This window comes from Phalacrocorax carbo, chromosome 5, assembly GCF_963921805.1.
Source record: "Phalacrocorax carbo chromosome 5, bPhaCar2.1, whole genome shotgun sequence".
NCBI classification, from domain to species: domain Eukaryota; kingdom Metazoa; phylum Chordata; class Aves; order Suliformes; family Phalacrocoracidae; genus Phalacrocorax; species Phalacrocorax carbo.
This window is the reverse complement of record NC_087517.1, coordinates 13180590-13203861: the sequence shown is the minus strand read 5'-3', so window position 1 is coordinate 13203861 and position 23272 is coordinate 13180590. Positions and strand designations below refer to the sequence as shown.

General features: G+C 42.1%; 1 protein-coding gene across 7 annotated transcripts in view; it reads right to left on the bottom strand.

The window, feature by feature from the left end:
• SEMA5B (semaphorin 5B) overlaps nucleotides 1-23272 on the bottom strand; it is a 280379-nt gene that overhangs the window by 144663 nt on the left and 112444 nt on the right. Inside the window, exon 4 of one of the 7 annotated variants that reach the window (XM_064451217.1) lies at nucleotides 14210-14271. The exons of 5 other annotated variants lie outside the window; for them this stretch is intronic. The gene's annotated coding sequence lies outside the window, so the exon portion shown is untranslated. Of the gene's footprint in view, nucleotides 1-6860; nucleotides 7041-14209; nucleotides 14272-23272 lie in introns of those variants that run through there. One more of the 7 variants, XM_064451219.1, reaches the window with a different exon arrangement.

The following is a 23272-nucleotide window of genomic DNA, read 5'->3' as shown; positions in this document are numbered from 1 at the left end:
CGAAAAGAGATGCCTTTTAAGAAAGACTAAAAAAGGAACCTCCTGTAAAAGCATTAATTCTTCTGTTTGGGATCTTTTGTGATTGGCCCAGTTATGATTTTATTAGAATGGGATACCAGAGGAAAGAAAAGCAATGGAATGAGGTGGACATTAAAGTATTCAAAAAAAGTACTGGAAGAATAAGGAAAATAAATATAAACACTATAAAGCAAGACAGCTCAGCAATGTGGCTATGACAGGCTGGCACAGGCAGCTCTGCCCTAGAAAACTCCAAGGCCAACAAAACCATGGTCCTTTATTCATGTGCCACTCCTTGCCCTCCCCTCCCACCCTCACCAGCTGGAATTCATCCCACCGAACTGGCTCCAAGGGCCATTTCACACTATCGAAGAAAAGGCACTTTTCCCTCTGCCCCCGGCCACATCCCTGCACTCAGCCCTCAGCCATGCCTGTGCTGGGGAGGCGGATCTGTCTCAGAGCCAAAACATTGCACGCTGCACTTGCATATCCACACATCAGGTCTCATGTGCACCCTTAGACTGGGCTCCCACGTAACAAGGTTTTGTCACTTATATACTTTTGATGCAAACATATGGGAATGGTCAAACTATGGTTCAGGTGAGAATCTGTGAAGAGATCTTGTTTTGCTTTAATTAAATCACCAGTGAGCTCACCTCTAATTTCACTACAATTTACTCGCTGCAGCTCTTGTTCTGGCTGGCTTCACCATGCTCTCCTGTGCCCACCTTGTTCAGGGCTTCCCATGGCCTCCACTACAACCATATCTTAAAGCCTCAGACTGAACTCACCCTCACAACACCCCAGGAAGAGAGAAACACATTTTCATGCGTATAATCCAAGGGTTATCTTTTTAAAAACCCCTACAATTCAGCAGCAGGGTGGATTGCAAGAGTGTGCAGGTAATATGCCCTCCTGCAGCAAAGCAGAAGCTTGAGCTCCGTGCTCATCATTGGGGCACTCTCACAGATCCTGCCTCGCACAGTCTGCAAGGCACCAGTTGCAGTATCACAGTAGGCCTTATATCAGGAATAAGCAATCAAGATCTCACAACACAGGTCACTTTATTGCAACCTTTCTGTTATCTGTATAAATAATTCAGGTAACTCTTTGCAAAGGAGAAATCGGTTTAACCTACTATACCGTAGGCTCATGATTTGTGAAGCCTGTAGTGGCACCAAAGAGTAATAGTCTATAGTTTGATCTTCTTAAGACTACATCCCACAAAATACTGACAGTCCACTTTGGGGCATTTTATTTCTAGAGTGCTTTCCAATTGCTGTTCAAACCCACCCAGGACTGGTCAAGGTCCCAAACCAAGCCCATAAAATGCAATGGGATGTTCTCGTTCAGATCAGGTAACAGAGACAAAACTCTTAATAACAGCTTGGTACAAAATGAAGTGGTTGGTGTCAGTCCACTTCTTTATGGACTGGTGTAAGCCTTCAGTGAGCCATCATCAGCCACCATTTGGTTACTTGGCCTCAGTAGCACAGTCAATGGCTGCATGGCTCTGGAACTGTTTCCTCACTTTTAGAGGAGGCCCTCCAGAACAGGAACCTATTATAGAAAGCTCCCATTAAATAAAGCTGATTCGACAATAAAAGCCTGTGTAACAGAGCAAAATATAATGTACCGCTGGGTTTCTGCCAAACCCAGTGGGCATAAATAAATACGTGCTCTGCTGACACTCAGACCTGCTTTTGAATAGGGCTAACCTGACCACACATTGAGTGCATCCCCAAGTGCTTCAAGAGGCTCTCCCTGAAGGGCTCTAGATCTTTTTTTACTGGCTACACATAATATAAAGGCATGCAAAGTTTTGTTAGTGCTTGTTTGGGGTATGAATTTAGCACTTGTGAAAAGGTGCCTTGGAGTCTGAAGCCGTCTGTTTATCTAAAGATCATGTTTGGCAATGAAGGCTTATACTCATTTATTTCCCTGGTAGTATGCCTCCACTGTTCTCTAGAAGACTACCTCCACTGTGGGGATGGAAAGACCTTCTATTTGCTGGTCACAGAATGGCCTCTCTGAGAGGCTGTCAACAGGGACGTCAAAGTGGAAGTGTTTTTGGTAATTCTGGGACCTGGACTGACTATGGAATTATTTTTCATGTGCTCTGCCTGTGAAATATAGAGACGAAGGCAGTGACTAACACAACAGCAGAATGAAATGGATGCTATGGTACTTAGTACAACTGCAATTATACACAAAGTTTACTGCAGCCTAGATTAGAAATCAGGAGCTCCTGGCTCCCAGTCAAAGTCTCTTGATGGTCCATCAAAAAGAGGGGATGAATGAGTGTAATACAGCCCAGGAGAGGAGCCACCCCAGGGCTCACAGAACAGCAGCAACACAGCAAGAATAACTATTCCAGAGGCCCTGCCTGTGGCAGGAGAGCGTGCCCAGGGCTCGGCATCCCTTGCAGTGCAGTTGCCTTTCCCGCTGTATGTGTGATGTAGGGCCCTCTGCATGGGTGCTGTATATCCAAGGTGCCAGATGTGCTGTTTACATGCAGATCAGCCACATAATGCAAGTACAGTAGATTCAGCATCAGACTTCCTGCAAATAGTCACCTGGCTGCAAGGGCTCTTTCTGGCTTGAGCCTATAGCTGTTGTAGAAACACTAACACAGCAGCTTTTCTTCAGGTTGCTCCCCTGCACAACATGGGAATGGATTGTAAATTTGTAAATTAGCAGAGACACAGCCCTGACACCACACTGCACAGCCAATGTCATTCCAGCCCACTCTGGTGCCTGACAGTCTGGAGATGCTCCTCTATTTGCAGTGATTTCCAGAGGTGTGGTGCTCCTGCTCACAGACCTCCCCACTGCAGCTGTGACACTACAGCTGGGACAACTGAGGCATGACACAACTCTGTGACTCAGTCACTAGTAATTGCAGCCAGTTTTTGGTAGAAGCAGAAAGAGAAGTAAACTCCTCCTGACTCTTCCAAATGCTTTTGGTACCGGGCCTTCTTTTGTCTCAAGTTTAATAGGAAAACCATAAGTGTTCTTGAATTTTTGACTTATTACAGTACTAACCGTTGTTTTACTGACACTAGTATTTTATTCAGCTCTGATGAGAGGGTCCACTGAAGACATCCCATGGGATTTTTAGTAATGAAGTTAGTGACAGTGGTTCCAAACTGCATCAGACTGAATACAGATTGGTAACTTGCAAGGTTTCTCTCTTCAACACCATGAGGGCAAGCAGATAGGCGGTCCTGATAAACTATGTAGCAGCCACTACGGTGACCCTGTGGCCACACAGTCGGGAAAACAGTAAAAAGATGAAATTGAAAAAAAAAACCAAACCAAAACTTAATTCTCCTTTGACCTGGAGCAATCTCAGAATTCAAGTCTCCAGCAGACGAAAACTGAGCCATGAAATCATCACACCAATCAACCTCCTGCCTGAGAGTCAGCCGTAACATATGGGCTTGACTTTCCCTAGAGCCTTGTTTTTTAAAGTTTAAAGACTCCAGCACTGGCTCCAGTGCTACAGCTCCTGCCACCCACCCCCCTTCTGCTCCATCCCACAAATCCTCCTGCATCACTCACACAACCCTGTGTGCTGGGGTCCAAGGCAGTTGCTGCACATCACAAACCCATCTCATCCCTCCCAGCAGCTCCTTCCTCTGTTCCTACATTGCAACAACAGGATGAGAACTTTTTCTTTTAATGCTTGCCCGTGCAGGAGACAGATACCACAGCTTGTTTATTTTTGTCAAAGATTTGTGATTACCCGGTGCCACATAACACATACTCATGGTTTAATTGTAACACTAGGAGAATAAACATAAAGCATCGTTGTAGCACAACTCCAAGTTTCAGCCTGCTTGGAAACAAGAATGTTTCGCTGCAGCATCTTCTTGGCACTGCACAGCATCATTTTATCATATGGAAACCTTTGCCTAGAAGGCATTCAAACAGCCTACATATGCCCCAAATCTGAACAGACAAAATAATAATTGTCAGCCAGACTCTTTTTTCTCCTGCCATGCCCGGCTTTTCTCATATTTCTTGCAGCAGCAGTTACCCGTTGGTCTCTGTTAACTCTTCCCCTCGTTGGAGCAGCAGGGCTGCTTTGGTCTGCCCTGACTCTGGTGTTGCACTTGGGATCTTATAGAGGGGAGCAGCTCTTCCCAGAGCTACCCGGCTGCAGGACAGCACTGAAGGGAAGCAGTGCAGAAAATACACAGCTCACAAATGACAGGTTATTACTGACTGCTGTGTGTAAAAAAAATAGAACTGATTCCTCATCTGCTGAAAACACCAGTGACATCAGTCTTCCCCCGAAAAATATCTGGTGATCAACAGTTTATTAAAAGGCTGAGCTGAATTTTCCTCTCCTCCAAACATCTTACACAACTTCTCTGATACCAGGAGCATGGTACTGTGTTACCTGCTATCTGAAGCTCACCAGCCTAAGAACACAGGTGTTACTATGCTGGGTGACAGCAATATCCTTTCAGATCTTTCTCAAAATTTATATTTAGGCTAAGACAAAGTGAAACAAGACAGGTGACCTTCAAAAAGCCCCTGGCTACATTCTTTTAATGAGCTGCAGTCATGATTTTCACTGTCCATATATGGATTTACTCTACCTGAACAGTACACAGTACAGTCCCCAGCTTGTCAGGTGTCCCTCTCCCTAAATTCCCCAACACACCAAGGTGATCCAGGATTTAATACAAACCCTATTACTTTTAACTTAGCTAAACAGCTCCATGCTGGAATGGAAGAGAGGAATATCTGGACTGAAAGCATCCTCCACATTCACGTTTTTGACAAATTCAGATGTCCAGCCAAAGGTGGACATCAGAATCTTCTCCCACCAGCTGGGAGAAGCAGCCTGCCAGCAGACACCCCAGCCCGGGGTGCCAGCCCTCCTTCTCAGAAATGCTTTAAGAAGCCCAAACAAGCCCTCGGACAGAAACCTTGTCATCATGTTCCAGGAGGCAGGGTCTGAGCAAGCGTTTGGGGGCTGATATCATTTTAATACAGTCCGAGACCAGGCTTTCTGGAGAAGATGAATTATTTGTAATGAATTCCAATCACATGGCGCTCCAGCCCCCACACCTTCATCCTGCATATATAACCAAATTAGTTTAGGAGATGTAAGTTATTCAGGGACTTAGCTGTTCAGTCTGGCCTTGGAGGATTTGCTCTCATTATGGCTTTTATGCAAATTCTGTCCTCCAAATCTCTTCTGAATCAATTATTACTAGATTAATTTAAACATGTCCACCTGGGGTGCCTGTATATCATGTGCCTCATGTTAAAAAGTAAAAAGGATGATAATGAATTCAGGAGGTGACTGAAACAGATTCCTGCTTTGTGGAAATGTGACCTTTTTGCATAATGTCATAAAAGAAAGAAGTTTCCTCGAGAAACATGGCAGATAGGGTCGTTTGTTGGATCAGCTGGGCTTTCAATCACTCTTTGGAAATTAGCATGATACAATAAAAAATTAATAAGAAATTAAAAAAAAAACACTTTAATGCTCCAGACTATTAAAGTTTTCGATGGACTACTAATTGAAATGTAATGCTTAATTTTAAGCAATGCCATTTTATTAATGGTAAAAACTTGAATTAATGTCATTAACCAATGTTAATATTACAAATCCCCTGAGGGATAACAAAGCAATTATGTTATTCACAGAATTGAAAGGGGTGAAAAAGTCTGTATATGACTGCACTAAGGCAGAAGAGACTACTTCCATCTGCATCTCCTCTGCTGAGAAAAGGGGTTTGTTTGTTTTTTCAGCAAAGAGGAGGGTGAGGGAGAGAAGAATTTGCGCTAAGTTAATTACTGCTGATTTTCAGGTACTTAATAGCTAGGAAATTATTCTGTTACTCAAACACCATACTGTGGGGATCCTGGAAAAACAATTTGGGAATGAGAAACTGATTACAAACCCTCCTTGGAGGCCTCCCTGTGTGCACTCGGATCCTAACACATGCACCAACCGCCTTTACCTGATGGAAAAGCCTGATGTAAATCGATGGCCCCCACCTGGCAGTAAATGGCTTTATGGAGCTGTGCTGGCTTGCATCTGTCAGGGATCACCAAGGAGATCATCTTCTGTGGTACTGAATGCTCTCAAGTCCATGTGAAGGCACATGCTTTTCTTTTATATAGTTTTTGCCATCTTGTCAGATCCACTGCTCATACAGCAGGATAGATGGGGTTAGTCTTTAATTAAAGAACCAAACCCAACACCCTTGCCAACTGGCAGAAGTCACATTGCCCAGAGGGAATAAGAACCTTGTATGATGCTGGTATAATACTGCATTTACCCCAGAATAACCATGTTCAAGATAAAACCTTGATTAACTATTGTTTTATTGTCTGGCTGATAATTCAGGGACAATGAGGAGATTCAGCAAGCCAGAGCATGAAGATCTCCCCAAGGAGCTACAAACCTTGTTATTCCTCAGAATCCCAAAGACTTTTGCTTTTTATTTACACAAAGTGAAAGTACTCCAGCGCACCCAACACACCGTTGCCAAAATCCACAACTAACTCAAATGCCTCTTTCAGTGTGCACTTTTCAAGGCAACCAGTCAAATATGTCACATGTTTGTGAACAGTATTAATCCATGGGAAGAGATATAAAAATTAGTTTCCTCTGTTTCATGTAACATGCCAATGCTCTGCTGTAAACCATCTCTCAGGATGCCCAGGAGATTCTTCTGACACTGTCCAGCCAAGCAGTTATTTTTAAAAATTAAGTTCATCCCCTTCTTAAGGGAAAAAAAAAAAAGCAATGACACTAATAACTATTAGGCTTCCTGTCTGTGTTGCACAAGGTGTAAAACCTCAATACTAACCGAAAAGAAATGGACCCAAAACAGACCAGGGCTTTCAGTGGAGTGAGGATGTACTCCTGAATTCAGCTGGACATAACAACAGGCACACATACTTGGTGGCTGGGACCAGGGTATCATTCTTTCTTTGTAGCCAAAGCACAGAGCACCCCAGTGCCTCTTTATGTTTCCGTTCAGGATATAGATACAGCTGTAAAACACAATGAGATTTGGGGTCTTACTTAAATTGATACATTACTTAGCAATCTTATTAGAAAGGGCAGAGTGAGCCAGAGGAAGAATTACTGCAAGGTTTCCATTGTGCTTACCAATGAGGTCCAGCACATGGCAGGCTTCAGTCTATGGAGCCAGTTATGCTCAACAGCAGGATGCCTTTCTCCTGCAAATTTGCAAATCAGTGCGTTTTGTCTTCCACCTGTGGTTTCTCTGTACCTCTTCTCTCCCCCATATCCTCAAAGAACACCGTTAAACCCCCTGTGAAATATCTCCAAAGTCCATTCTGTCACTCCCATTTTCTCTCTCAACTGCCCACTCCTGATATGAAAACAGAGGGAGGGGAAGCCACTGAAGACACCAAGGTCAAGGCAGAGTGAGACAAAGTCAAATTCATGCAATCATTTAAAACCGCACACCATCAGACCATTACAGAGACTCGAGACGTTATGGATTGCAGCTTAATAGATCGCAATGGAGGATGATGGGGGAGAGGGGAAGAGAGAAATGTTCCTTCTGGGTTGAGACTTACTGATTAAAGTGCACGAGTGGGCAGGGGACCGCGACAGCATTTGTGTTCATAAATCCGAGACTTACTTCTCGATATTAATGGACGCACCATTGTTGCCAGACTCAATGTTTTGTTACTGCGTGATTAATTGAAAGTCACACGCAATGACATATTACAGGCAGGATAAAGCTGTCACTGGAAAGCAATTCTTCACAGTAATTCCTGCCAGTCTCTACAATCTGAAATTGCATACCCCGTTACAGACGACCCCTCAAGCACAAACGCATTACATATCTTTTTATAAATAACAGTGACTAACAACGGCAGTCTGAGGTAATCTCTGTGGGATATGAAAGAGAGAAAAAGGTAAGACAGAGAAATTGTCTTCAAATATTAGTAAGCTTGTCCATGCTAATCTCCATCAAATGAGACATTTCTCTTTTCCTCTAAAATAAAACCTGTTCCTGCTGGAGACATACAAAGTATGATAAAGGGACATGTTGTGGCATAAATGACAGCTAGAAGCCTTTCTTCTTCAAAAGGCCACTAGTTCTAAATCTTAAAAACGTATCTTGATCAAGACTAATTAAACTTCGACACAGTCGCTTTATCACTTACTTAGGTCAGTAAGTAAGTATCAGTAACTGGTCCAGCTCACTTTTTTAAAGCCTCCAGATCAAAGACTCTTTTATATTTCTTTTGGCAGCAGCAAGAAGATACCAAATCATTAATTTTCTCCATGCATTTTATTTCAGTCAGAATCACTGCATTCAAAATACAATGTAGAAAAAAAAATCTACAGTGCTCAAGGGAAAGGACACAGCACAGGGGAGTACAGGCGCCCAGGAAATAGCTCGCATCACTTATATTTGTGTACGACAAATTCACAGCTGAATTGCCAGTAATGGTACACAGTTGCCTAATCTTCCGTTGGCTTTTAGCGCTCCATTTCCCGTATCATTGGCTAATGGTTAGATCTGTCCCAGTCCTCGATTTATTTCCTTGCTATCTGAACATAAATTCGAGGCAATACCCCACTACTCAGATTATATTTTAAAGACTTACCATCAGATAGGGTGGCATCATCCCAAACCAAACAGTACTCTCTCTTTTGCAACTTCTCCATTAAAAGAGCTCCATTTCACACCCCGATGGAGATGGTCAGACGTTTTAAGCCCTTTCAAGCTCACCCACTTATACTTTCTGTTACCAACCACTTGTAAAATACGGAAAAATGACACAAAGGTCTTTACCTGCTCAGAAGACGGTCTCTTGCAGGCTCTTGTAAATCTGCCAGTGACAGGAGCCAAGAGAAATGGGGACAGGAAAGCACAAAGCCTGGGCTGTCCTGTGGCCTGGAGGCAAATAGCAATCTCTGTCTTCACCTAACCCAACCAGAGCCCTGCAAGAGAGTAAATCTGTGTCCACTGGCCTTTTTAACAGTCCCTTAATGACCGTTAACTTTTTTCAGCCAGCCATTGATTCTAATGGCATGTGCATTCACACACAATAATACCTCAGACGGCCTTCATTAATTTACCATGCATAATTTCTCTGAAAGCTTTTGCCGATAGAATACCCCTAAACTGACTCACTAACTGGTGAAGATAAAGCACTTTCTGTGAGAGACCATTATGCAGATTCACAGCATTCTCCTCAAATAAGTTAAAAAGTAGGTATTGTTCGGTGTCTGCCCATTTTTTGGACCGCAGCAAAGTACCAGGGCTCACAAATGTAAAGCTGCTGCTGGAGTATCGGGTGTGACAATGAATATGTAAGATACTCCGGGCTGGGGAAGGAACAACAAGAAAAAAGGCAACTTATATGAAAAGGTCTTTCTACTGTGAAGTTCCTGAAATCTCTTACGAATTTCAACAATAGGATGTCCTAAAAGTGAAAGGCTGTTAAAATACCAAGGGAAAATGCAGCAATGTAGATATTCACCAGCCTAGCTCCATTCATCCAGACAGAGGAGCGGAAAGATCCAGCAAAGGAGTGGATTAGAAACAAACTCTCCCAGAGAACAAGGGTCTGGAGCTGTCAGGAACTACAGTGCTGCCCGTTAGCCTTGCAATAAACTACAGAGCTGTCAGCGTTTTCCCCTTATAAATCTCTCAAGTCTCCTCTTACGTACACTGATGCAACATTCAGACCTTAGTCCCGTGGCGGCAATGAAATTGCAGACAAAAGCGCCGCAGTCCCCTTTGGAGGCATAAGAGCCATAAATATAACCAGCAGTCTTATAAACTTTGCAGGATGTTGGTTTTAGGGAATAAAAAAGGATTTTTTTTTTAATTACAATTAGTTTGGATTTAAGCAAAGTCACAGGATGGCAGGTGAAAAGCTGATTGAAAAGGTGATCCTGGAATAGGCTCCTCTTCTGCACTACACTCAAGTCTTTTATCGACTTGCAAGTCTCTTATCCCTTTCTGGAGGACTGATCACAGAGCCCACAAACGCTGCGTCTCCACTTCCAAGGTTACAGGTGGCAACCTGACTTATGTGAAAAAACACCTTCCATAGACACATTCGCTTGTTATGCCCTCTAATATTAAATGTGGAAGTAAAACAAAGATTTTTTTTAAAAATCAGATCTGGAACTTAATTTAATCTGTCTCAAATTCATGAGTCGTGGGACTCAGCGTTTTGGTTCTTGTCAATGAGCAGTGAACCACTTGCAGAGAGCACAGGAGCAAACGTAGCCACAGAGCAGGTGGATTAAGAGCAGAGCTCTTCAAAAAAATCTCTGTTAAAAGAAAGCTTTGTATTTTTAAGAAGTGGCTTTTTGTTATTTCAGAATATAGACTGAAAAAAAAGGCCCCCAGTGGGGAAAAAAAAAGATAATGAAGACTGACAGCATACGTGGGGGAAATATGCTCGCGTGAGATACCTTTTTAAGTGAAAACCACCAGAAGGATTTTGGCAACACAGATTTAGTACAAAGGATGTAAGCCATTATCAGCATAAAGGTAATGAAAACTCAGGGAAAACACCACTGCCTGGAGTCAGTATAGTTAAAAACCATTAATATTGCTGCTAATTACACATGCTTAACTACAGCTTTGCCTGCAACTGTAACATCACAAAATTGCCAATAAACTGGTCTGTCTAGGGAGTAACAGACTTCTTCAAAAGCCCCTAAATATGTGTTTACAGATGATACGGGGGAAAGCGATCTAATACACCTGAAGAGGCGTATCTCCCCATTTTTTTTCATACATTTCACTTGCTCCAGACAACTAACTCTTCCCCCTTGCTGTGGTGTGCTGGCACCCTGAGCCCAGCTTGTCAAACCAGGAAAAACATGAGCATGGGCTACAATTCTCCAGTTACTCAAGCGGTGGTAGTAAATCTTAGCACAACATACATGACTGTACTAGACATCAGGTAGTGCGTATGCTGGAGGATTTTGGGACTGGAAGCAGTCTGTCTGCTCCAGATACAAGTAATGACTCAAACACAAGGCAGGAGACACTCAAGGCTCCCGGTGCGTGCGACAGCCCAGCAGAGTTACAGCCACCCCAGCCCTCCATCCAGCAGTAGCAGCAAATCACTCTTTACATTTTTCTAACCCCTTAACAGTGTTGCCATACAAAACCATCCTTTGCTCTTGGCTTGTGTGTTAGAGGGAAGAAGTAGGACAGCGTTTCCCTTTTTAATCCTTGATTTTTACATTAATTTTCTTATGGTCTAGGGTTCTTTACTGAAATCTTGCAGTATATCTGCTCATAAAGTAAACAGCATAGCACTCTGCTTCCGAGACAATATATAACAGCAGAATAAAATTCTATCCATATGTCCGAAGAAAGAGAGGTTCACAGTCAGAGCTGGCAAATGGTGTGATTAATCCTGACTGCATTTCAGCGAAGACAAATCTAGAAATAATGTACAATTTCTCTGTTTGTGAATTACCACTTGAGAAAACTCCCTGCCTGTATCATATACACCCATACCAATTTTTGAAGATTGTTTACAATAAATCAAATTTGGGGCAGTGCTTGACTGATGAAATTTCAAACACCATCTCTTCATTCTTTGGGTGCTCCTTTTATAATGCCAAGTTAACAGAAAAAACACAGCGGATACACAGACGCCAGACACATTCAAAGGTTTCCATCTGGGCTTTAATTACTATCACAGTTGCCTCACTAAATTGAATATGATCCTCCCCCTCCTAAGGGCTTCGCCTTGTATCTGATTTTGCTTACTTTGCCTTGATGAACTAAATCTGGTATAACCATTTTCTGTAATGCCCCAGAGGAGCATCATCCCATGTATAAACTTGCTGCCCCATAAGTCAGCTTTTTACATTTCTTCCTTCAGACATTACTCTCAACTTTATTTAGAGAGATTTTTCTTCCCCTCAGGAAATTATTTTGGAAAAGTCCTAGAGCAGATTTTCTCCAAAGGCCACATTTAGGTTAGATTAAGTCATTGCCATTATCGTAAAGTTAAAAAAGAGACAGCAACGTTTAAACCACTTCTTCCAAATGCAGAAGACAAACAAAACCCCCTTTCTCCCCCTCCACACAGCATCACCTGTTCCTGACCCCACTGACCAGTTCATTATTGCTTTCAGATGCTAATTAGTGAGTCCAGACAGCCTGATCTTTGCCATTACTCCTGACCTATTAGGCTTGGCCTCCCCCAGTTATTATCAGTGTCTTTCTATAGGTGTTCTTAGAGAGCAGTAACAAGTAGGCCATCTGTTTTAGCTCTCCTGATTTGAGCTGTTAAATAAAAACACGTAACATCATCCACAAAAATACCTTTGTTAGGGTTCTGCACCCTTTATAATTAACTGCAGACCTACTTGTTTTCCAATAAGGTCATTCTTTCAGTAATCAGAGGTGGTCCCAGGAGGTAGTACATAAATAGCCTATACTAAAGCCTAAATTAGGCTAACTCAGAACTTCCTGTACTCTTCACTGTAAATAAAGCAAATATTTATAGACCCTTGCAATCTTTGAGGTTCCTGCCTAAGAATTAGGATCAGAGCAGCTCTCCTTGCTCCTGGTAAATCAGAACCCAAGCTAATGTCCTAAATCTTGGATTCTTCAGTGTATCGGTTTTGTTTGAAACTCCCCATACCATTCTTTTAAAAAATAAAAAGACAACCAAAAGATAATTCAAAAGGCAGATGAAAATAGGCTATGAAGGAAAACATCTCTCTGTTAAATTCTTGTTAAGGCATATTGTCACAGACTCAGAACATCTGGCTTCTACTTTGGGCTCTGCCACTGACTCTCTACGTGGCCTCAGGCAAGTCCTTTCAGCTTTAAGTCTCCATCTTCTCTTTCTTTTCAGGCTAACAAGTGTTTTCCTTTCTTCTCTCTTTGCTTTCAGTCTTAACCATCCAGAGATGAGCATAATTTTAAAGAAGACCAGTAACAACATTTACTCACCGGACAACACCATCTAAGTAGACACTTCTGTGAGGGACGGAGGCTTTGGACTGTAAACACTTCAGGGTAAAGACCATCTCCTAACATTTGTCAAGTCTTCTGTTTTATAGACTATTTAGAGAAGGCTAATGGTATGCTATAGGAGTTTCTGGAAGCAGCTGGCTGAGTTTCTGATGGAATCATCACTTTAAACACTGTTGGGATGTCATTGTTTTATTCAGAGGTGTCAGAACGCCTAGAGCTTTGGCCAGCCATCTTTTCTCATTAGTAATTTTCACACAAGTCTAAATAAATGTGTTTGTACTGTGCCCAGCGTAATGCAGCTCCTATGTGCCACATTAACACAGCTAATAAATAAAAAATCCTATTCATGATATTCTTACACCAAGCCAGCAGTAGAAAATGGACACTCATCAGGGAAGCAGGAAGCATTAGTGGCTGGGGTGGATGGTGTTAGCAAACAGGCTCCAGCTGGAAGCGTAAGCATTGTAAGTAACTTTATCATTTATTTTCAACAGCTAACTCTGCATTTCCTTGTCCCTTTACCACCTCACAGAGAAGGTCTGGTGAAAAGCATGGTACCCATTTATCCTTGGTTAGCTGATGAGCCAGCAAGCCTCTTTGTTACATTTTGGCCTGGAAACCAGGGGTGGACCTGAATGACCAATGCTCTTCGGCTTCTGCCTCTACACAGCCAACAGTGCAGGAAGAACGATACCAATGGGCAGTGAAAGAATACTGCTTCCTAAATAGCTGCCACCAACATGCTAGATGCTTTTCAAATACACAATACCCAGCCTAAAAAAGCTGTTGTCAGAGAGCTTTCCGACATCACTGGAACACAAAATTAATACACAGGGGAACGTCTCTGTGAATACATCAGTGCAACCCCATGCCTCTTGCCTTGACTGTGCCCAGCTGTGGTACAGCTTCCTTACATCTCTTTATCATTAACTATCCTTCTTACATGGAATGATAAAACAGTTGTGTTTCACAAGAAAGTACTTTAAGAACAGAGACTTAACATTGGAGCCAGACATACCTAATTATCCTAACATGTATACACATTATCCTACAGAATCTGGAATTTCAGACTAATCAGATTCTTCATTTCTTCCAGGTAGCATGGTTAATGGTTTTCCTGATCCACAGAATAAACATATTTGAACAAGCATTCTGCAACCACAACATCCCATTGAACTCCCCCCAGGGTGTGTACTTACAGAGCAAAGGCTCCCATCTCCTTTAGCCAGGAAACTAGCTCCTCTCCATTTAGGACCAGGTTCTACCAATACAAATAACCCCGTATCAGTTTACTGAGATTCAATGAGTCTTTGGTACAAGCAATTTCATGGACAGTCTGCAGAAGCTCCCCCTAGCCGCAGCCCCAGCCCAGAGCTCACTCTTTCCACTGCCTTTCTCTTCACCTCTCTTGTTCCTCAGATGAGAAGCCCAGCTCCCAGGCTGAAACAGCTACATTTTTCCAGAGCAGTGAAGCTAATGTTACTCCCAACAAAGTTCAAGGGAGTTACAAGTAATATTCTTGGCAAAGACCCCTCGCCTGTGAAGACACCTGACAGGAGAAAGCTGAAGCCTTCCTAACCATCAGCCTTGCAAAAATCCGAGATAAGAAATCATTCACCTGTGCTCATAAATAATAACAATACTCTGCTGTTGTGACTTTAGCTACTGAAATCTATGAGTAGCAAAGGAAAAGGAGCCTCTAAAAGCAGCCTTCTGTGAATCCTGAGAATATACTGGGTGGTTCACTATGAAGATGTCAGTTGCCCTAGAAACCTCATAAGCTGGAGTGGCAGATAACTGTAGTAGACAAGATCTGTCAGAAAAAGTTTGGCATCATCAAACCAATGCTTTGAAAGCATAAAAATGACTAATTGTCTGTGTTTTCTTTTCCACATGAGACAAAAGGTTCTCCTGGCAATGAGGGACACCTCTTTGAGTTGTGTTTTGTTATTCACTCATCTGCTTAAATTCAGAGTGTAGGATTTAAAGCTTATTTACATTTTTTAAAAAGCTTATTTCATTTAAATTAAAGCTAGGTAAGTAATGGGCTTGCGTTTGTTCCCCTTCTCTTTCAAAGACCAGAGCTCAGACAACCTTCTGAAAGACTGGTGTTCTGCTGGCCCTAAACCTTACTTAACACCACTATAAAGATGCCACATAACTGGACACAGGTCTCATTTCTGGCCAGGAGGCTATCAAGATGAAAAAAAATTGATCCTGCGATCCATTAAAGCACAAACCCTATATTTGACCAGATTCTGACTTGTCATATCAAAGTAGATTAACTAGTCAAGGTAGTGGGTGAACACAGTGGCAACAGAAATCAAGGTTTGGTTTACAAAACCAAAGCACCAAAAGACATTGATTTTTGCCAAGGCTACTGATCCAAATCTTTCATCAGCAGTAAATAAACAACAACACTGAAAAAGAGAAAGATGAGCTTTAAAAAAAATTAGCTATAATGTATTTAGACTGACGTTTCCTTTTTTGGCCTCTTAGTGTATGTTTCTCATTCCCTCTCCCTCCCCTTAACTGGCCAGTTGCCAACAGAGGAGAAAAGAAGAGAAAAGGAACAAAAATTAATTATAAGCAACAATAGTAATTCTAAACTTTCTCAAGGACTGGTGCCAGAGCAGGAGGGAAAACTCAGGAACTCTGGGTTTGCTACACTATTCTTCGCAGGTCCCCAGCGATGCCGGTGTATCTTTGTAACCAGCACACAGCAAACAGCACAGCTGTTTGCATTCTCTCTGTGCACAGGGAAGCAATTTTTCCATTTCATACATTATTCACAACTTGCTGCAGCCATTCCACAAATTCAGTACATCTCCTTTAATACAACAATGAGATTGAGATGCAGATTCTCTCCCTTGTTGGTTTTTTTTTACTTGAATACTGAGAACACTGGATATGGGTTTTCTTTCCATTTAAATTTCTCTTTTCAATTTGGAGCTGATTTAAACTATGCATAATGCACACAGGCAACAAGTAAGGATTTCCTGCTCTGATCCATGCCTTCTCCTCTGGGCAAGCCTGCAGAAATAACCCTCCAAGCTTGGACATGGTCACATCCCCTACAGTTTAGAGCAGAGATATACCCAACTCCCCCAAACTTTCAAAATGGTTTTGGAATTGAATGTCTTCAGAGAAAATACTGTCTCTTTTTCGTCTCTACAGTGACTAATACAAATCATAGTCAACCCCTTTGCAAAAAGCAAGCATTTAACACTAATAGCCGTTACCATTAATAACTCCTTGCTTTTGAACCACCCCTAGACTGCAGCCACCAAAATTTATTCTCACTTGATGTTAAGATGACAGATTTGCTAACAGACTTGGGAGGTGAAATAACATCACTGGGCCACCTGCTCCCTTGGAGTTTAGCTTTAATAATGTAATGCAATAACATAAGCTGAAGTAATCTGATGCACTTCATGCAAGAGGGAAATGTAGATTTTCTTGCTTTCTCTGGAAGTTTTGGGTTAGGCGCCACAGTAAGCTGTATCATTCTGCTCCCACATGCCCAGACTGAACAGAGCAAAGAGTCAGGTTCATCTCTGGTATCAGCCTTGGCTTGGCATGAGGCCAAAAAGAAAAAGAAACTGTGATTTTATTGCCATTTCTAAAAGACCTAGTTGAGCATAATGAGCACAGATTTCTTTCCACGCTTCAGGTTTGGCAGCCACCTTGCATTTCTTCTCCAGATAAAGTGGAGTATCTTTGTTTTGCTTTGAGAAGTTAATCATCTTATCACTGAGGCTTCATAACATACTGTATAGGAGTGTCTCTGGAAAGCATCTTGTGGCTCGGCATGGTTGGTTACCTGTTCACTCACTACAGCATCACTGCAGTATCTATGTTGTCAAGGTTGCTTGACACAAATTGGATTTCATTTCAATATTGCATTGATGCCATACCGTGATCACAAAACACCAGTTTGCACGCAACATTGCAGGAGCCAGATCTGCACACTTGTAACTCAGTCCAAGTCCACTGACAAGAGCGGAAGTGTATCATCCACATCAGCAGATCACCTGGTGTAGGTCTGATATTAGGGGCAGGACAGGCCAGCAGGAACTCTGGATTTGAACCTCACCACAGTCTGGGCAGTTCTTTCAACCTCCCTAAACACCAACTTGTTTTTTGATAATATGGTCCTTATATTGTCTGTTGGCCTTATCAAAATATCTTAATTATTTAGGTTTGCGATACGCTTTGAAATTTTAGGGTGAAATAAGTTGTGGGGATTCAGAGCATTGCTGCAGACGTGATCAAATGCCCTGTACGCTGTGGAGGACATTACAGTTCTGCTGACATGGGAATGACAACGCAGTTCTGCCCTCCATAGCTTGATACAATTGACTACATGTGATACAAAGAACTAAGCTTAAGAGGAAAAGTAAGCAATGTAAGCCCCATCATCCCAAGCTTGCTACCCACATGACTGGTGTTACATTAGGTGGGTTATTGCAGTAACCTACCTGCAATATTCACACTTCGTGGATCTTATCGCTCCTGTATAGAAGGTACCCCATACGTAAGTCCCCTGTTCCCACTGATGTGAAATCCTTTTAGAAAATGTTGCTAAGCTTTAGACTACCTGCATGCTAACCCAGAAAGCAGGGGACCCTGCTAAAGAAGTCTGTAAGCATGGGTTCTTCACCATCAGTGAGGCTCAGGACTCAGGTGAAAGCTCTTCTTTTTGTACACAGGCTTACATGTTAAATATGAGGGTCTTGACAGTGAGGTCAGCTCCAGGTTTAAATTACAAGGCAGAAAATCCCTGCGTAATTTCAGTAGCACTGTATTCACTGAGTAAATGCTTACACCAAGTTCAGGTCAAACCGAATGCCACCTGCACAGGCTGGTACGACATGCAACGAGTAAGGGTTTCCCCACCAGAAGTAGGTACATGTAGGGTTGTTTCCTACATTTGCAGGGGAACAGGAAACGATCATTTACAGAATCATAAATATACTTCAGTGTCATCTAAGGCAGGGCCTCCATCAGAAAAGAGTTACCAGTTACAGGGCTCATGTTGTTCCTCCTCCTCCACTGAACAGGCTGTTAAATGAACAAAACCAATTTTATCTCACACATCCAACTAGCATATAAAAAAAGCTCAAGAGCAGCTGCTGCCTACCTACAACTCTCTAATTCCAGCCCAAACAATCTGTTTCCCAGTTGTGGGAGAGCAATCCGCAAAAGGACCCAACAATCAGACGAGTCAGCAGAGACGTGACGTTGTGCCTCCAGCTCTGGCGCGCGGCTAATTACGAAGGACAATTATTGTAATTAATGCCAGTGGATGTGGCCAAGTCTCCCTGCAACTACTGAGGGGAATTTCTACCCCTGCTTCAACCAAAAACCATCTGTCAGACAGGAAAAGCACAAAATAAACCCCCTCCTTTCCAAATATTCTCAGAAAAATGTGTTATTGCCACTAACCTGGCAGTCACAAGGAGGTCACACTAGTTTCAAATAGGAACCACACTATGAAGTGAAAATCCCCGATTCCTTGTTCTCCACCTCATCAGGTAAATAGTCCATTGATTTATGCACCAAGAGGCTATTGCTGGAGAGGTGCAGGGACGGGCAACTTACACACTCCTGTTTGTCCCAGGCTGGTTTGGTTTATATAGTAGGGTTGGCAAAAGGCATCAGCTAGAGAAAATGGACTGGAAATGCTGCTACTGCACAGCTCTATCAAGGTAGTGAATTTTGCAAAAGCTGCTTGTCATTGGCCACTCACACATTTAGATTTTCGTGTCCTTGTACCTCACTGACCACTTGAAAGGCAATAGGAATAAGGAAAAATTATTAAAGCAGACATGCTCCTGACTGATCCATGCACAGACTGCTAAGAGGAAAATTTTGCTATAAAGGAAAGTTGTTGGCTATGTCAAACTACTTTCTCTGCAACTAGGAGACAAAACCTATGTAACTGTCTGCCACAGTGCCCTGATTCCTTCTCATCTCTCCTCCTCTTGCTGCATCACTGGTGCTGAGCTCTCATCACAAAAATACCTAGACCTCTTTAGTCACTTGTTTCAGGCATCAGACTCTTCATTTTGTGCAGAAACCTTCACTTGCTAAGTACTGGCACCAGGTCACTGCAAGAATTTTGGTGGTGGTACTCAAAGACTCAACCACCTGTGCTCCACTAGAGGAAAAAGCATATGGCAAAGACAAAACTGTAGCAAAGAAGGAGTGTTTTCAAAAACCTTATGCAGTATTGAGGATTTTTTCTCCCCAAAGTGTAGTTCTTACTGGAACACAAAAGTAATAGCTTCTAGACTTTCAATACCTCCTTTTTCTGGACAGCCCAATTGTATTTTGCAGTCTTACCAGCTCAAGTGAGGAGCTCCTCACATTTTAGCACTGATCTACCCTGGAATCCCTGTGCTAAATGCTGTATACTCACACGATCTCCCATTATTAGCAACTTAGTCACAGCAGAATGGAGCACGGCTACACAACTTGCCTGAGTATATTTGGGCCATAATGCTGCTGGAAAGATCCAAACTCATAGTATATACCTACACATTGACACTGCCTGGTAGACAGGCTCTGAGGAGTTGAAAAGGCAAAACTAGAGTCTGCTGAAGAAAAAGACACCTTCAGATGAATCTAAAGCTCAGGTCCATGTCATTCACTTCCATCAGGCTATTACAAAATCAAAGAGGTTGTTAATTTGGGCTAATATGGCTGGAACACCTGGTTTGGCTCCTAGCTCTGCAGAGGTAACTCATACAATTTAATGCAAGCAGATAGATGACATATATGCACCATTAAGTGCTACTACGTGCAAAGGCATCTGAGAGTACATTCCTATTCATCCCTGTTACTCCAATAATTATTAAAATAGACATCTGCTGCCTGCAAAGCCTCATGGGTCAGAGTTAAGGTGTCTTTGTAGGATATTTCTGTACAGGTGTAATGAATTATGTACATGTATTGATCTGAGCTGAATGAAGATTTGTTCTTCTTGTAAGTTCTTGTTGATGTACCGCGATGCAATGTTTTACATAAGTTAATTAAAAACTACTTAGTAGTCTTCACACATAGGCTAATGGTGAATACATCCGTAGAACTGAAACCATTACACAGGACAGTTGTTTTGAGCTGGAATGTACACATGTAGGTTTGTGACATATTAGAGAATGCTGAAATATTGCTATTTAATTTGAACACTTTCTGACTCATGACAATTGTATATTTTTCAGCCCATTTAAAATGTCTTCATTATTTCCCATCAATATTTAATTCTTTGCTTGATAGTGATTAGCCCCAAAAGATAATAAAAGGCTCCAGAGGAATGAGGAAAGCAATTTGTAACTTTCAAGAATAATCTTCTATGGCTTCCAGCTATGTAAACCAAGCTCTTGTATTGTATAATGTGAGCAAGACAATATATCAATGAAGCATGTTTATTCTAAGGATTTAAATGTAAAAGTGTTCATAAAAATCTGACTCATCCTTTTACATTTGAAATCACTCTTGCTCAGACTAGTCAGAGAAAATAATCTTCTCAGCTTTTAAAAAAAATCTGAAGTAAAAGGCTTCTATTCAAATGTTGGTGTGGGTTTTTTTGTTGTCTAAAATTACTTTTATTTTTATTTTTATTTCTGAAACAACTATGAGAAAATAATCTTCATATCAATGGTAGGAATGCCCTGGACTACCTGAGCCTGCCAAGAGGAGAAAAACAGAGACATCCAAGCCAAGGAAAGAAGTTTAATGTAATAACTAAGCACGTGTCACAGCAACTGTTTTTAAACCCGCCTTCCTGTCAGATAACATACTCATAAATCCATCAGCACCAGGTCACCGCTGTGTCCCTCTGGGGTGCAAATGTAATTGAAACCTCACAGCCACTTAGAGTTGTTGTTTTTCCATGTTGAAAAGGCTAGAGAGGTTAGACCCAACTGCACTAATAGATCAGATCAGGCTGGCATTTATACCACCACTGCCTAACTGAAAAGCTCTTTGTAAGTCTATGGGCAAATATTTTGCTTCTGATTTGCTTTGACTAGCCGTACGCACATCCAGATCGCTCGGCCTGTGCGGGTTGGGGGAGATAAGCCTTTGGTAGAATATAAGAAGACAATCAGTTAACGGTGCTTAACACCTGTTGCTTAACTATATTATGTCTCATCAGTCAGTTTTCCATTTTACTTCCCTTTAGTGTTTTTCTTTATCAATCTATCTTCTTTCCATTATTTCTGTTCAATGGAGTAAAGACAGTAGATGAAATGTTAAAATTACTTAGGATTTTCAACTGCAAGAAGAGTGTATAAGCAACATTAAGAGTCTGATTTCAGTGTAAAAGAGGATATTCGGGTAAATCAGAGATCCCAGAGCAATTCAGCAGCTTGGAACTGCAGAGGAAAGAAAGATTAGCCATTCTCTTCCAAGAATGGTGAAAAATTGTGCATGCAGCTGATCTAGGTATGTTCTTGTTAGTTCCTTCCCGTTCTTTCCTTTTTCTCTCCTTTTATTGAAAGTTGCCTTATTAATTTTTTTAAGCGTCATTCTGTACCCAAAATAGGTGCTATCATCATCACATATTCTAATGCAACTGCAAGAGTGTTTGCAGCACAGAGTAGGCAAAAGTGGGCCAGCTCCCACCTAGCTACATCTGGAAAGGAAACGAGCCAAGCTGGGACCACATGGACATCAGTACAGGTTAGTCACTGAATTTGGGCAATTCAGCACAGGCCGACTTCCGCATTATTGCAGCTTTAATGATGCAGATCCCCCAAACGGCAAAGTTCCTGGAAAACCAGAATATAAGACTTCAATGTAGAGGATAACAAGCATCGTCCCCGTGTCAACAGAGTGTTCAACAGGGGACTATTTTATATCCAAAACCAGGAGATGTGCTGAGGCTTTGAAACACAAGAGAAAAAATCCAAACCCCCAAAGTCAAGTTGATTACTTTCTGCAGAGAGCAAGAAGTGGACTCGCGGTGCCTGCGAGTCTGCCTCGGCAGCAATGTCTGCCGTGTCCCTGAGGGCAGCAGTGTGAAATTGGCCGCTACACCACGGGCCAATGTACTTCCACAATTTGCAGTCCTACCCAGCTTCACTCTCCTGATAGCGCTGGATGAAAATGGATTTGTCCACATAACCACAGCTAAAGCTGCTGCAATTCTGCAGCTTGTGCAGGTCTTTCTCCAGCGAATGCCCTCTTAAAAATGCAGGAGCAGAGCCTCACCACCATGATGGCATCTGTGCCTTCTGCACCAATGAAACCAGCCAGCAACACCTGGAATCCTGTCATTAGGCAGCCAGAGAGCAAGTAACACACAAACCGTATTTGAAAGTTCTTTTTAATAATGTTTTACACCACTGAGTAAAAATCTTTGGGATATTTAATCTCTCTTTGTTCCAGAGAGCCACCTGCCACAATAACTGATACGCGCAGCCTGCCTAGGCAGTTGATGTCAGGGTTGGCAATGCTCACATCTGACGCTCTCCAGGCAGGATATTTCAGGGTGATGCTGACAACCTATATATTGAGATCTTATAGCCAAGTCATCTGTATCAATTCTGTATTACTTCTCTGTTCAGTAGGTGGTGGGTCAAGAAATTACAGGAAGTCAAGTGGCCCCCATCTCCCACATTGTTATTAGATCAAAAGCGAATGATTGCTCTGCTGGCTCAAATACGTGGGGAAAGAGCAAAAACCCAGTCACTCAAACATATAAAAGCAGTTAAAAGTGAAAACAGAATTAGGTTAGTTAAGTAATGAGGAAAAAAGGGCACCTATTTTTCATTCAAGTTCTATGGTAATTCAGAGGCTCACAAGTCTTCTCTGCTTCATGATAGACCGTGAGAGCTCATTAGCAAAGCATATTTTAATTCTGAGCAAATTAAAACACATATTATTGTAACATTTGCCTATAGACTTGCATAAAAATTATTTACTTAATTTATCCAATGAAAGGAAAGGACTAAACTGTATGGATTGTAATGATAAATGTAATGAAAATTCAGAATTTCCACTGCACTATTTCAGTTTACCCTGACCTGCCCTGGTACCACACTTGACCAAGCCATACTGCTCCAGCTACCTTTGCTTCCATCACTGCTCTGCTCTGTAACATTGGCAACTCACTCCTAATGTCAGTCACGAGCTAAAAATCACTGTCTGCTACATCAACACGCTTCGGGGCACCAGCCAGCTCTGATGCGTGTAAGTCAGAGGAGGCTCCTTTACGACACATCGTAGTTTCTTGCATCTTCCTTAAAGCATCC